Here is a 14,974-nt window from a genome sequence, read left to right on the forward strand (position 1 = left end):
GAATTGTAACCGTTCATGGTACTAATGCATTTGGAAGATAACATTATGTTAACAATGGAAAATGATGAAGAATTCCATCTAAAGAAACATACACTTTTTCTTTTGTGTTGTCAAAAGGGGATTCTAAAAAACAACTTATGGATGTTCTCAATGTACGAGTTGCTAGGGAAGACCTCTTATTTACTGTGGCTTTTAAAACAATAGTGACTTATGAGTTCACTTTGATCGCTTGACAAAAGTTACAATATTGTGGGTAGGGTTCCACATCAAAATAGCATGCATAAGCTCTGAGGTTTAGTGGGTGGGCCAACATGGGCAAGCCAAGTGTTGCATGAAGTATTTGGATGCTTAACCCATAGAAAATGGAGCAGAGTAGAGAGTGATACATGAAATGGTTTGAAGGTTTACTTAGTCTCTTATGAGCCAAGGTAATACTACTTTGTAGATTCTCAATACATTGCACAAAAGTGGTTAGGGGATAACAAGAGAACAAACCTACTTCATTGAGAAACCTTCAACTATACAAACACCTTTTTTTATGAGTAATTTATGGCGAGTGATTACTAAAAGTGGTGAGCGGTTTAACTTACTTACTCTCTCTCTCTCTCTCTCTCTCTCTCTCTCTCTCTCTCTCTCTCTCTCTCTCTCTCTCTCTCTCTCTCTCTCTCTCTCTCTCTCTCTCTCTCTCTCACACACACACACACACACACACACACACACACACACACACATGCACACACACCATAGGAGGTTTAGGGCCATCATTTTAAACCATCACAGGACTCCATTCATTTTGTTGCTGCTGTGTAACTAGTGTACTTGGGTAGCACCATGGATAATAGGGAGCTTGCAAAAGAGAGAGAGAGAGAGAGAGAGAGAGAGAGAAAAGCATGGAAGAGAAGAACTAGACTCTAGGGCATCGAAATCTCTACACTATAACTCACACTAATATCTCCCCGCCACGCATTGTGTCTCCCTCCCTTTTTTCTCTCAAAAAGTTATAGTTTAGCAGCACATGTCAAGGACATGGCAAGGCAATAGACTAGTTGGAATTCATGCCATAATTAGAACTAACACCAATTTTAAAATTTCAATCAATATTCAACCAAGCATTGGGATGCCACATGGCTCATCCAATGAGCTTGCTTTATTTAAATAGCTATTATGCTACCCAAGTAAAAATATTGTGGACATTTTTGTCTTAATTTTTAAGATAAAAAATAAAAAAGACATTCAAGACAACAATAGACAGTGTCGCTTTCGCATAGCCAAAAATGATTTATGGGCTTTGAAGTCTTTGAGGGCATACCCGAATTTAAGTAGTGTTGGTGCATACATTACAAGAGGGCAGGGGAAGGACCACCTCACAACATTGCAAAGTGTCTTTAGCATGTCGAATTTCGCATAGTATTTTCCTATTTCAATTGATTTTCAAAAGGGATGCAAGAAGAAGGAAGAGTGATGCCATAAATGACACTTTGAAGACCAAGGAAGATTTTAGCAACACTAAAGAAGTTGAATCGTAACCGTTCGTGGTACTAATGCATTTGGAAGAAAACATTATGTTAACAATGGAAAATGATGAAGAATTCCATCTAAAGAAACATACACTTTTTCTTTTGTGTTGTCAAAAGGGGATTCTAAAAAACAACTTATGGATGTTCTCAATGTACGAGTTGCTAGGGAAGACCTCTTATTTACTGTGGCTTTTAAAACAATAGTGACTTGTGAGTTCACTTTGATCACTTGACAAAAGTTACAATATTATGGGTAGGGTTCCACATCAAAATAGCATGTATAAGCTTTGAGGTTTAGTGGGTGGGCCAACATGGGCAAGCCAAGTGTTGCATGAAGTATTTGGATGCTTAACCCATAGAAAATGGAGTAGAGTAGAGAGTGATACATGAAATGGTTTGAAGGTTTACTTAGTCTCTTATGAGCCAAGGTAATACTACTTTGTAGATTCTCAATACATTGCACAAAAGTGGTTAGGGGATAACAAGAGAACAAACCTACTTTGTTGAGAAACCTTCAACTATACAAACACATTGCACAAAAGTGGTTAGGGGATAACAAGAGAACGAACCTACTTCGTTGAGAAACCTTCAACTATACAAACATATTTTTTAATTATGGCGAGTGATTGCCAAAAGTGGTGAGCGGTTTAACTTACTCTCTCTCTCTCTCTCTCTCTCTCTCTCTCTCTCTCTCTCTCTCACACACACACACACACACACACACACACACACACACACACACACACACCATAGGAGGTTTAGGGCCATCATTTTACACCATCACAGGACTCCCTCACTTTTTTGGTCTCATATATCATTTTGTCCTTTTGTAGATGTTAATATAACTCTCTTCTCTCTCTCTCTCTCTCTCTCACACACACACACAAGTATTCTATTGCAAGGGAATGAATGTGTATTGCTTAGGGTCAAAATGACTTATATACAAGTGACTTGTGTTCACATTAGGTTAGCCAAAACTTAAAAATGGTGTAGCCACTATTACTAGTCTTAAGCAAGTATGTATTTTTACCATGAAGTTCTTAGACTTCCCTATTTAACATTAAGCTCATGGTAAGGCCATTGTTTAAAGTCCAGTGTTGTCTTACAAAAGATAGGTACCTGTTCAAGGGGGTAAGATGTCGTGAAAGTTGGTGTGCAAGGTTAAGTGGTAGATTCGGGACCCATCCATTTGGCCGGATGTAGGGCGCATGTTGTAGGGCGCATGATGTAGGGCGCATTCTATTAGCTTCTTATTGAACCTCTGTTAAGGCTTTGTTTCTTGCTCTTCTTGTTTGGAGAGTGAGAGAGTTTTCTAGATTCTCCTGAACTTTAGGTAGATATTTTTTATTGGAAGAAAAACATTCATTTCATCACTCTCGAAGTAGTGTCAACATTCATTTCATCACTCTCAAAGTAGTGGCCTCATTTATTCAGAGGTACTTTTGGGAAAGCTTGGGGAACGACCTCTTCCCTAATGGATTTGACATCATTAGACTCATCTAAGGAGTCTTGAGGTAGTTGTTCTTCCATGCCTACTCTTCTATCCATCCAATCCTTAAGGTCCTTCCCAAACTTAGGCTTTCTTCCGACAAGAAGCTAATAAAAATATGGACTTAGGAGGAGAGGAGGCGGTGAGTCGTGCTATGTCTTGTAGGGTGTGTCCATTATCACTTACACAACTATTAGGACCGGTAATGGTATATGGAATGTGTATGGGCCCTTTCAAGTGAGGAACTCTTCTATCATCTCCCAAGATTTTGGAGGCAATGGCTTCAAAGCTTTTGTCCACTTCACCTAAGCCCTATTTCGAGTCTCCTCTTGTTGTGGAACAGATTGGTTCTTTCCCTAGTCTTCTCTTAGAGCAAAGTGAAATTGGCATCTTCATTCGCTTCTTCCACTCCGATAGTGGGAACTACTAAAGGTTCACCACCCAATTGTGCTTAGCATGCTCTTACCAATTCTTGAGCTACTTCTAGCCTGCTTTTCTTCAATTTGGTTGGGATATTCTACCAACTTTTTAGGCAGGTTACTAGGTTTTATGACTAGTTTTTCTTGGTCCATAGTGGTGGGTTGAGGATTCAATTTCTCATTGGAAGAGGATGGAGAGAAATTGGGAAGGTGGAGAGACATTGGAAGGCGTATCCTCACTTGAACCCTCTTGAACTATCATGTGGTCTTCCAATTATTCTATCTTCTTGGACCTTCATCTTCTAGCTCTAGCATGTTTTGAGACTTCATTGGTTGGTAGAACCTAGTTTGGTATCTATGTCCTTTGAGTATGGGGAGCTAAAGCTTCTCCAACGTCGTGAATGGCGGCTCTCCTCCTATTTTGCATTCTCATCTCTTAACATTGAGAGGAACCATTTGTACCATCCTATTTCTAGTGCTTAGCAAGTTAATGCTCATTAGTCATGTTATGCTCTTGGGTTGGACCTAAGAGCAAATTCTCTCAATGGGCAATCCTTGTACATGTGATCAACACCACAACTAGTGCAGAGAGGTGCTAGTGGCTATGGGTTGGTAAGTGCGGCTGCTATAGCCTTCTTAATGGGACACTCTACCACCTAGCGAGGTCCTTTATAGTGATAGCACTATAGCAGCATGTGGGATCCTAAGGCATTGATGTAAAACTCTCCCTCTATTAGATTATATTGCGGAAATATAAACTGGGTACACACTATCACCATCTTGAACATAGTGAATATGGCGACTAAGGATTTGACTCGAGGGACTTTGAGCTGCTATTGGTTCTAGTAGGTAGATAGTGTCCACCCCTATTCCCTCTTTCTCTCCTTCATGTAATTCTATCAAGGTCAATCGGTTCATAGGGGTCACCTCGGGAATGGGTGATTTCTATGGCAACATAAGAGACAGTAGTAGGAGTAACTCTAGAATTCTTAGTACACTCCTGCCCCTAGGTGAGGTGCATTACCAAGCATTGGCCTTGCTAGTGATGCAAGCAAACCCATGTCATTGAATGGATGGAGTGGTGTGATTAGTAGTTGCTACCTCTGGGGTTGATTATTGTAGCAATGGGTAGTATCATGATGTCATGCCCTCATAGAATATGTGTACCAAATTTCTCCTTGTCTGAGTCTTAGGTGGGGGCATTCCGTGCTTGTGTGGTTAGTAGGTCATATTAAACACCATACCTTAGGTTATAGACGTGAGTTATCCCATATTGTCTTTTATTAGCCCACTCACATCTAGGGTATAGATATGGTTATCCCATAATGTCTTTTATTAGCCCAGCCACTGCTAGGTCTTCTACTACTAGGGTGACTGTGGCTCTTTCCCTTTGCCCATCGACCTTTGAAGGCCTTGTGCCAAATGATTCTTTAGATGGGGTTTCTTTAGGGAGATTCCTTTAAGTAGTTCCCATGAAGTTATCATCGAATTCTATGGTACTCCTATAACTACATGGCTCAAAGTTTTTATGTTTTTCTGAAGACAAGGCATTGTGCAAGGTTGAGTCAAGGATTCCTTCTAGGAATCCTTCTACGAATCTTCAAGTTAGTTTATCGTCAGAGAATTTTTCAACGTGAGCACATCGAGAGTGGAGGTATCTCACTCTCAATGTTGATGTAGTGTCTGATTAATTCTTTCTCTGCTTGACATGGTAGATATTGCACTTGCCCTTGAGGCAAGTTAGGGTACTACAAAGGGTAACCATGTAAGGCTAGGTCATACCGTGGGGTGTGGGCTCCTCCCCATGTTGGACCTATTTCAAAGCCTCCTAATGTAAGGTATATACTAGTGTAACTAGTTGTTTCTTTGGCCCTAATAGCCTGGGTTGTTTGGTTGCATCCCCAGTGGAAAAATTGAACCTAAAATCCCCCAGCACTGCTTGTACCGGAGTCTAATGCTACAAAGCCCAAAGATGCAGAAGGCCTCCAAGCGGTTCCAAATAGTCCTAGGTTTGTATTTTAAGGGCTAGCCGAGCCAAAAGCTATCGATGTAACCATTGTCACTATGGCCCTACTAGTTGTGGTTCTAAGAAGGATTAGTCGCTCCCCTCCACAAGGTTGGTGCTTCCAGTTCCTTAACTAGATTCGTTAGGATCCACATTGGGAATGGATGGCTCCATGGTTGGTCTTTCTAGCCAACAGTATCTTATTTTTTGGGTGGTTTGGAGATTCTCTGACTCTCACTCATCACCTCTCGTGAGTGATAATGTCTCTAATTATGTCTACAAAACTCCTTTAAGTGGTTGTAGGGGAGTCAGGTACTCCGACTTCATATGAGGCCCTATATTCATCTGCTTCCTGTAAATAGGCCTCACTCAAGCCAATGTCTTCACTCTATCGCTTGAATACTTTATCACTAAGGTAGCTTGGCTCTTGTGAGGTCCCAAGGACTATGAAGCATGCATTGATTCCTCTTGAGATGGTGCTCTTGATTCTACATCAGGAGGCACTCTCCTCTAGTGGGAAATTGAGTCCAAAAATCCTGCCTAATCTTATGTACATGTAAGAGTGATCAGCTTAGAGCACACCCTGCTCACATGCAAGTCGCAAGGTGACCTTATAAATTTTGGACGAGAGTGAGGGTGGATTTTTAAGTTTTTTAGTCCCTTGGGTGTGATTTGTGAATGTGCTTTCATAAGATGAGAATGTGCATTCCCACTTGGGTATGTGCACGGCAGATGAGATGGGAATATGCATAGCTCCCATTGATCGCGCCCCATAGTCTTAAGTACACCTTGATCTAAACACCCTGACATCGGATCCCATTCTTGCAAACCTAAGTACACCTTGATCTAAACACCCTGACATCTGATCCCATTCTTGCAAGAGCCGCATCAATGTCCCATGCCAACACTTTGCATGCTTGTCTTCAAATCGGTTTTCTTGTTTTGTCTTCTTCATGGATTCTTGTTCTTGCTAAGTCCATTCCCTCTTTCCAACCATAAATTACAATTTTGGTGTCTATGCACTTACAAGGGCCACTTGCCTTCCATCTGCACAATGTAAGGACCTCGTGAAGATGTCCATCGGAGAATCCCCCACTTGCCTTCCATCTTGCATAGCATAATTTTGATGTCTACGCACTTACAAGGGCCACTTGCCTTCCATCTGCAAGACCTCGTAAAGATGTCCACCATCGGAGATCCTCCATCTTGCCCCTAAGCAAAAGGGCATCCAAATCATGATCTATGGAACCTTTAGTCCATGCACCAAAATAGAGATCTTCACATAAAGAAACTATTTAATAATATGGGCTCAGCATCTTCTTCCAAGGCACAAAGCTTGCCTTCAACTATGCTAGCCAAATGAGGTAAAAATGCCTAAAAGGTCAAGCAAAGCCACATGCCCATGGTTGGGTGTGCTAGCTCTCTAATGCTTCACTTCATTTTATTGACATCGCCATGCTTCAAGCAAGCCACCACCATTTTAAAAATAGGTTTAAGAATTGCCCAAACCCATTCAACCATGTTCAGTAAGCTATCCATAGTTAGCACTTAACCAAGCCCTATCCTCACGAGTTGTATGGTACAACCCATCGCTCCCATACTAAGTACATGCCATACAGGTTGTCCTAAAGTCTTCATGTGGATAACCTAGCCTTATTTATAACTGCCTTATTGACCTTACAAGTTATAGTCTTAGGACATGGTTCACGGATGCCTTAGCCCAAGGGGTTGGTAGACGTGGACCTATGAACAATATGGTGTGGTTACTCAAGGTGTCCCAACACTTCTTGCATGAGGCAAAACCAGCTATAAGTAAATGACTTGGCTTCTTCTAGATTGTTGGCAAGGAATAGGGCACCACAAACTCTCTCTGCTTACAAAGGCATGACTCATGAGAAGCAGGTTTGAAAGCTGAGAAAAGACAAAAAGATGTGCTTGAATTTGAGAGAAAGGGAGGCTTAGGAGAAAGATATTGTGTGGTTGTGAGAGTGCAGTGAGAGCATGTATGTGTGCTTGAATGCAAACATATATATTTGTCTACATCTAAGGTTTTAACCCATTAACTGACATCTCTCGTGGGTTTACATGCTTATCTTTTTTAATGCACATGCATGTGTGTATGTATATGTGAAAGCGGGAAAGTCTCAAAAGCAAGCGAGCTTAGAGACCCATCTATTTCTTTCTATGTGTTAACTTGTTATGTGTGTCAGAGTAAGAAAGTCTTGAGAGCAAGCAAGCTTAGAGACCAATCTATTTCCTTCTATGTGTTAACTTATTAAATGCAATCACACGTGGTTTTCCATATCTTTTTTTATGTATGGAAAGGAAGAGTGTGTGTGAGTGTGAATAGAGAGCGTGATATTTTCTTAACTTTCACAGTTATTCATTGATCATGTTCATGAGCTAATGACTTTCCTCTATCATATGTCATAACGATGGTGTTGTGTATCTTTTCTTGTTGGGACTGTGTACATGGAGACCTTGCACCTTTTATTTGCTAGACCTTAACTTTCATGGTTATTGAGACTGATCATGCTCATGAGCTAATGCTTTTCCTCTATCATATGTTGCAATGATGGTGTTGTGTGCCTTTTATCTTGGGACTATGAAAGTCTTGAGAGCAAGCAAGCTTAGAGACCAATCTATTTCCTTCTATGTGTTAACTTATTAAATGCAATCACACGTGGTTTTCCATATCTTTTTTTATGTATGGAAAGGAAGAGTGTGTGTGAGTGTGAATAGAGAGCGTGATATTTTCTTAACTTTCACAGTTATTCATTGATCATGTTCATGAGCTAATGACTTTCCTCTATCATATGTCATAACGATGGTGTTGTGTATCTTTTCTTGGGACTGTGTACATGGAGACCTTGCACCTTTTATTTGCTAGACCTTAACTTTCATGGTTATTGAGACTGATCATGCTCATGAGCTAATGCTTTTCCTCTATCATATGTTGCAACAATGATGGTGTTGTGTGCCTTTTATCTTGGGACTATATGTACACAGAGACCTTGCGCCATTTATTCGCTATTGATGTACTCTTAACGGATGTCACCATGGTAGGCACATGCCTAGCTCCTTGATTTGTGGGTGAGTGAGGAGGCATTGAGAGGACGAGGAAAAGAATTGGGATTCAACAAGATCAAGAGAGAGATACTATATTCATGCTCTACATTAAAACTATCTTTGGAGCACCTACACAACTATCTACTAACATCGAATTCTTGAAGACCATGTTGTTGTGAAGTAGGCTAGGGTTCAATCTTTTGTAAGGCCTGGACCAAGCCACTTGACACTTCTAGTCAATAAATTGACACCCCAACACTAATGTCGGTAATAAGGCCACACGATTGCCTACTGCCACCATGAACCTACTACCCACATAATAACCATGCACTTATCAAAAGCCTAAGGACTTAATCCATTGCACATAAGGAATCTTCTTACACACCTCACAACACAGATGATGCCACATTATTTCGCCATCAGCACTTCAGCACATAGGCTCAGACATTTCTTCCTATTTTATGGTTTACCCAACATTAATCCACGCACCCAAGCCTTCCACCGATGAGTATCGCATGCAATGGTATAAAGGACACCTTATCAAGGCATTTTGATAGGGAATCCCATTCTTGCATGCAACATCTATGTTATGTGCACATTATATGTGTATATACTAGGAGGCTAACCCACATTAGGCTTGTGAGCATGGGAGCATGGGAACAAGCTCTAGTGGAGCATGGGTTAGGACTAACTTTAAGGGTTAAGGTTAGGGTCAGGCATCCAAGGGTCACACATGGGAAATGGAGAGTCAAGAGTTACTTGAGGACCCTCCTATATAATAGGGGCACGGGGCACACTCAAGGGATGTTTTTTTGTGTAAAGGATTGTATCTACATTCTTGCCATTTCACTATAGAGTTGAGCGCTGTTGGATTGGAGTCATACCTCTTGGTGGTATGGGACACCAAGGTTAAGGTATATGGTACATTATATTTCATGTGTGCAACCCTCGGGGGTGGTAAAGTTTATGCTTGATTTATGCATGTTTTTTTGTGTAAAGGATTGTATCTACATTCTTGCCATTTCACTATAGAGCTGAGCGCTGTTGGATTGGAGTCATACCTCTTGGTGGTATGGGACACCAAGGTTAAGGTATATGGTACATTATATTTCATGTGTGCAACCCTCGGGGGTGGTAAAGTTTATGCTTGATTTATGCATGTTAATGCATGTTGATTATCTAGAGAGATCTTAGGGTTTTAACAGTGGTATAAGAGCAATCTCTAGTTAATTGTTGTTGTTTTTTATTTCTTATTCTAATTTTGGTATTTTTTTTAAAAGTAAAATTTTATATTTACTAAATAAAAATGTTATTTTATTGGTTTGTTTTGGTGACTTTACACGTGGATTGATGATATGGCGATTCAAACGCGTGTTACTACTGTTCAATGGACGAATCGACGTTGCGCGGGGGAATTCCGTGAGTTTAATGCTATTTTTGTGGTTTAAAATAAGCATTAATGAAAATTTTTACCAAAATACCATATATTTTAGTATGGATATTTTTGGTAGAATGGATTCCCTAAATTTTTAAATTTTTTAAGAATATTTTTCTAAATTTTTTAAAATTTTTTGAGTATTTTTATGGTTAAAAATGAATTTTTAATGCATTTTGCAGGTTTTCCGTGGGTAAGTTTTCAATTTTCTACCAATTTTTTGCTAAAAAGCAGTGTGGGGCAATCAATTGATGCATGGGATTCTCTCCCATACGCGTAAAGTTCTTCTCTTTCCCAAAATCCAAATTTTTTTTCTATTTCTCTCTCGTGCGTGTGAACGCCTTTTAATAGGCGCATGATTTGATTAAATATTAATCATAATTAATATTTAATAGGCGCATGATTTGATTAAATATTAATCATAATTAAACTTTAATTATGATTAATAAAAGTTTAAGGGGGGGCATTTTTCGCCCGACTTCTGCTGCACAGCCCCCCCCACGTGCGCGCATATCTGTGCGAGAGAGAGAGAGAGGAGGGTCTCCCTCTCCACTCTCCTCTCTCTCTTTCTTGTCCTAAATATTCACTTCTCTCACCACCCCTCCTCTGTTATATCACAGAGAGGATTAACATTTGATTAATTGTAATTAAAAGTTAATTATGATTAAAAATTAATCCACTTGAGCCTATTAAGAGGCGTTCACACGGGCGAGAGAAGAAATAGAAGAAAAATTCAAAATTGAGAGGCGAAGAGGGTCCCACGCACACGGGAGAGCATCAACATGCTGCCCCCTACTACATTTTAGCAGAAAATCGACAAAAATTTGATAGCATACCCGCGCGAAAAAACCCGCAAAAATGTATTAAAAATATATTTCTAACCATAAAAATACTCTAAAAATATCTAAATAATTAGATAAATTTCTTAAAAAATTATAGAATTTCATGGAATTCATTCTACCAAAAATATCACCAATAAAATGTGCAGTATTTTGGTAAAAATTTTTATTAATGCTTATTTTAAACCATAAAAAATAGGAAAAAATAGTATTAAACTCACAGAATTCTCCCGCAACGTCAATTCGTCGAAGAAACACGCGTTCCAATTGCCATATCAATGATCCACATGATAATCATCAACACAAATAAACAAAATAACATTTTTATTTAGTAAATATTAAAATTTACTTTAAAAAATGTCAAAAATTACAATAAGAAAGAAAAATCAACAACAATTAACTCGAGATTGCTCAATACCATTGTTAAAACCCTATGATCTCTCTAGATAATTGTTATGCATAAACATGCATAAATCAGGCATAAACTCATCCACCCGACCACCCCCGAGCCCAAGGGATGCACACATGAATTATAATGAAGTACATCATACCTTTACCCCCCATACCATCAAAAGGTATAACTCCAATCTAGCAGTATGTAGCTATAGAGTGAAATGGTATAGGTGAGTAGATATAATCCTCTACACAAGAGATCATCATATCATAACCTAGCCCAGCCTCCCTTGAGTGTGCCCCATGCCCCTATTATATAGGAGGGCCCTCAAGTGACTCTTGACTCTCCATTTCCCATGTGTGACCCTTGATGCCTAACCCTAACCTTAACCCTTAAGGTTAGTCCTAACCCATGCTCCACTAGAGCTTATTCCCATACTCCTATGCTCAGAAGCCTAATGTGGGTTAGTCTCCTAGTATATGCACACATAATATGTGAATAACTCGTATCTATCTAATGTCAGCACGTGAAAACGTACTTCAACATTAAATAACTCTCGAAAATATTAAATTCTCAGGAAAAAGAATTATCATGATGTTCTCTTGTGTAGAGGATTATATCTACTCACCTAGCCCAGCCTCCCTTGAGTGTGCCCCATGCCCCTATTATATGGGAGGGCCCTCGAGTGACTCTTGACTCTCCATTTCCCATGTGTGACCCCTGGTGCCTAACCCTAACCTTAACCCTTTAAGGTTAGTCCTAACTCATGCTCCACTAGAGCTTGTTCCCATGCTCCCATGCTCCCATGCTCACAAGCTTAATGTGGGTAAGCCTCCTAGTATAAGCACACATAATGTGCATATAACAGTAAGGGAGTCCTAAGCTAGGGTGCTTCCCCAACAGAGTGACACCAAAGATGCTTACTAATTCGAGAACAATTAAGCCTTGCGTGAGAGCAAGAAGAAGATGAAGAATGCAAAGGTCTTGCCGGTTTACACCTTTAGCCACCCTTGGTAGAGCAACCCTCTCTTGTGGATAGATAGGGTCCTTAACCTTGCCTTCCTTGTTGTCTCACCACAAGGAAGCCTTACAAATGGGTGGGGAGCAAAGAGTTACAGAGCTATGGAAAGCTAAACCTCTACCTTAAAGCCTTGGTGAGAGCGTGGGGGAGAAGGGGAGAGAGGGAGAGAGAGGGAGGAGAGGTAGCATCATCACACTATCACTCACACACACAATCCTCAAGCAAGCATGCATCAAAGAGAAGAGAACACATAAGGAAGAATCAATCATAAGAGTAAGAAAGACAAACTTAATTGTGAGAATGAGATTATGTCCTTTCTCATTAGTCAAAATGTCTTATATACAAGACTTATATTTACAATACCCGACCACCCAAGTAATGTCATAAGGCCTAAAAGCTAGTCTAGGCTAAGTTCTTAGTCTAACTATATAATACTAGAATTACATAAGTTGTAAGATCAATTTTGACTATCTTATGGCATTACACAAGTCGTAAGCTCGAGTACAAAAAGTACGGCTCAAAAGTGTTGCCACATGTTTGGAGAAATGTTAGCCAATGTGGTAAACACACTTCTTCCCTTCTAAAGAGGGTTTTTTCCTCAAGCATGTGTACACACTCTTATGTGATGAGTGAGTGTAAGTGAACTTATTCACTTATACTTCACTCATTCTTATTAATCTACTTTGAGTATTGTGTTTCTCTCTAAGCTCCTCACTTAATGTAGATAGGATAGGGAAGCACTATGTTTGTTGCTAAGATTGACTAGGCTAGGTCAGTTTGAGGAGGTATGGTTTGATGTACTACAATCGCACTATAGTCGAGACTAGATCTTTGTTTCCAATAATTAGTATGGATAGAGTTTGCATTAAAGGTGGATCGGTCTCTAATGCTTCTTGAATAGCATATTTGACTCGAGCTAAAAATAATACTGTATATTTTTTGAGTTTGAGTTTTTTTTTTTTGGCTTTATGAACTCACATCTACCTCTTGCTAGACTCGCGTTTAGTGGGCTCAGGTCTGGTAGAGTCTTGTCTTTTTTGTATAAAATAGGTTCACGCAGGTCTGGTGAACCAATAGACTCATGTTACGCCTAGTAGGATCACACCTTATGGACTCACACCTTGTGGGCTCAAGGTTTTGTATGGGCACAAATTCTAAGTAGTGTATAGGGCTCCGAGCCTATAACAAAGTTTTTAAAAACAATTATTGAGCTCCTCCAAGTCAACCATTAGCACTTGTGCCCCTTATGAAGTAAAACCCAGCTCTTGAAATGACCCAACTCGATGGCATCCGATTGCGAGGGATTCAAGGGCGCTTGTTGATGATGACAGACACTTCATTTTTTATGTCATGGAGGTGGTCAATGGGCTGGGCAATGTGAACTACATTCATGGATATTCAAGATGGTACCTATGAGATTCGTTTAGCTCAATTTTTTGATAACTACTCAAAGTCGTGAGTGGTCTATGTGCAATGTGGACACAACCATTGGCCCACCAACTTTGAAGTAACTACCCTCGTGGACATGCACATGTGTTGCTCAACATTTTTTTGTCTAAAATTTTATCGATCTACTTTGCTTCTCGTATTTTTTTTAATTTTGTTAAATTTTCTTTATTAGTTTATTTTTTTATTTGTTTTATACTTTTTTCTTGGTATTATTATCTTTTTTTCTTTGGACTTATAACACTATTGTGAGAAAAAATAGATAACTGACAAGGTTTACCTAAAAATATTCCTCCCAAAATGCATGAAAGCTAAAAAAAATTGGCTTAAACACATATTTTTTTGAAAGCACATCTAGAATTCCATGTATACATTTAAAAACTACATAAATTTTGACATTTTTTTCAAGATTGAGAACACGTGTAACCTCCATAGATTTATAAACGTGTATCTTTTGTGACATAAAAATAAACTTGACTAAGAAATGGCATAGGAGTTCACACAGAAATATCAATCTTTTTCAAATAAAATTTTATTTTATAAATTTCATGAATGAAAGACACCTTTTTTTAATGGACTTTCTCGGAAAAAATTATCCCACAATGTATAAATATGCACATTATTTGACAAGCACTCGAAAAATATTAGAATACATAACATTATAAGCTCCATAATTTATGAAAAGTCCTACAAACATCCTTGAGTTTATTTTTAGGCCCAAATAGCAAAGCCTTGAATACATGCTTACCTTGACGGTTTGCATGACAAAGTTATTTGATTAAGTAGGTAGTGGGCATGATATACACCAATTTTAAGAGTTTAAAGATGCCAGCTTATAGGTGTGCAAAGGTAGACTTCTAAGGGCAACTATGGAGGCTCCGAGTAAACCTAAGCATGTTAAAAGAGTAGAAAAATGAAAATTTTTTTGGTAGGATAATTTCAAGGGAGACATCATATAGCCTATGGATGTAAATTTTGACCCAGGTAGGAAAGGCTTGTTATGCAATATGGGTATATGGTGGCGGGAAGAAATCATAGCCTGTATAGTGTAGATATGTGGTGGTGGAAAAAAATCATATTATGCATATGTTGATGTTTGATCTAGATAGATTTGTCCATTATCATGAACTTAGGTAATGGTATGTCTAAGGATAGTGTAGGAATGAACTCTAGTTATAATTATTTAGAGGACATACGAAGGATGCTGAGAGATGCACTTTTTACCCATGACATTGTCTTTGTGTGCAAAGAGAAAAGAAAGGAGCTTGGGGCTTCTTGCATGGTGGTAGAGAGGAGCTTGGTGTGAAAGAGAGAAGCTTGGAGCTTTCACGATGATGGTA

This window comes from Cibotium barometz, chromosome 21 (assembly GCF_041138505.1).
Source record: "Cibotium barometz isolate CiBa-2024 chromosome 21, ASM4113850v1, whole genome shotgun sequence".
NCBI classification, from domain to species: domain Eukaryota; kingdom Viridiplantae; phylum Streptophyta; class Polypodiopsida; order Cyatheales; family Cibotiaceae; genus Cibotium; species Cibotium barometz.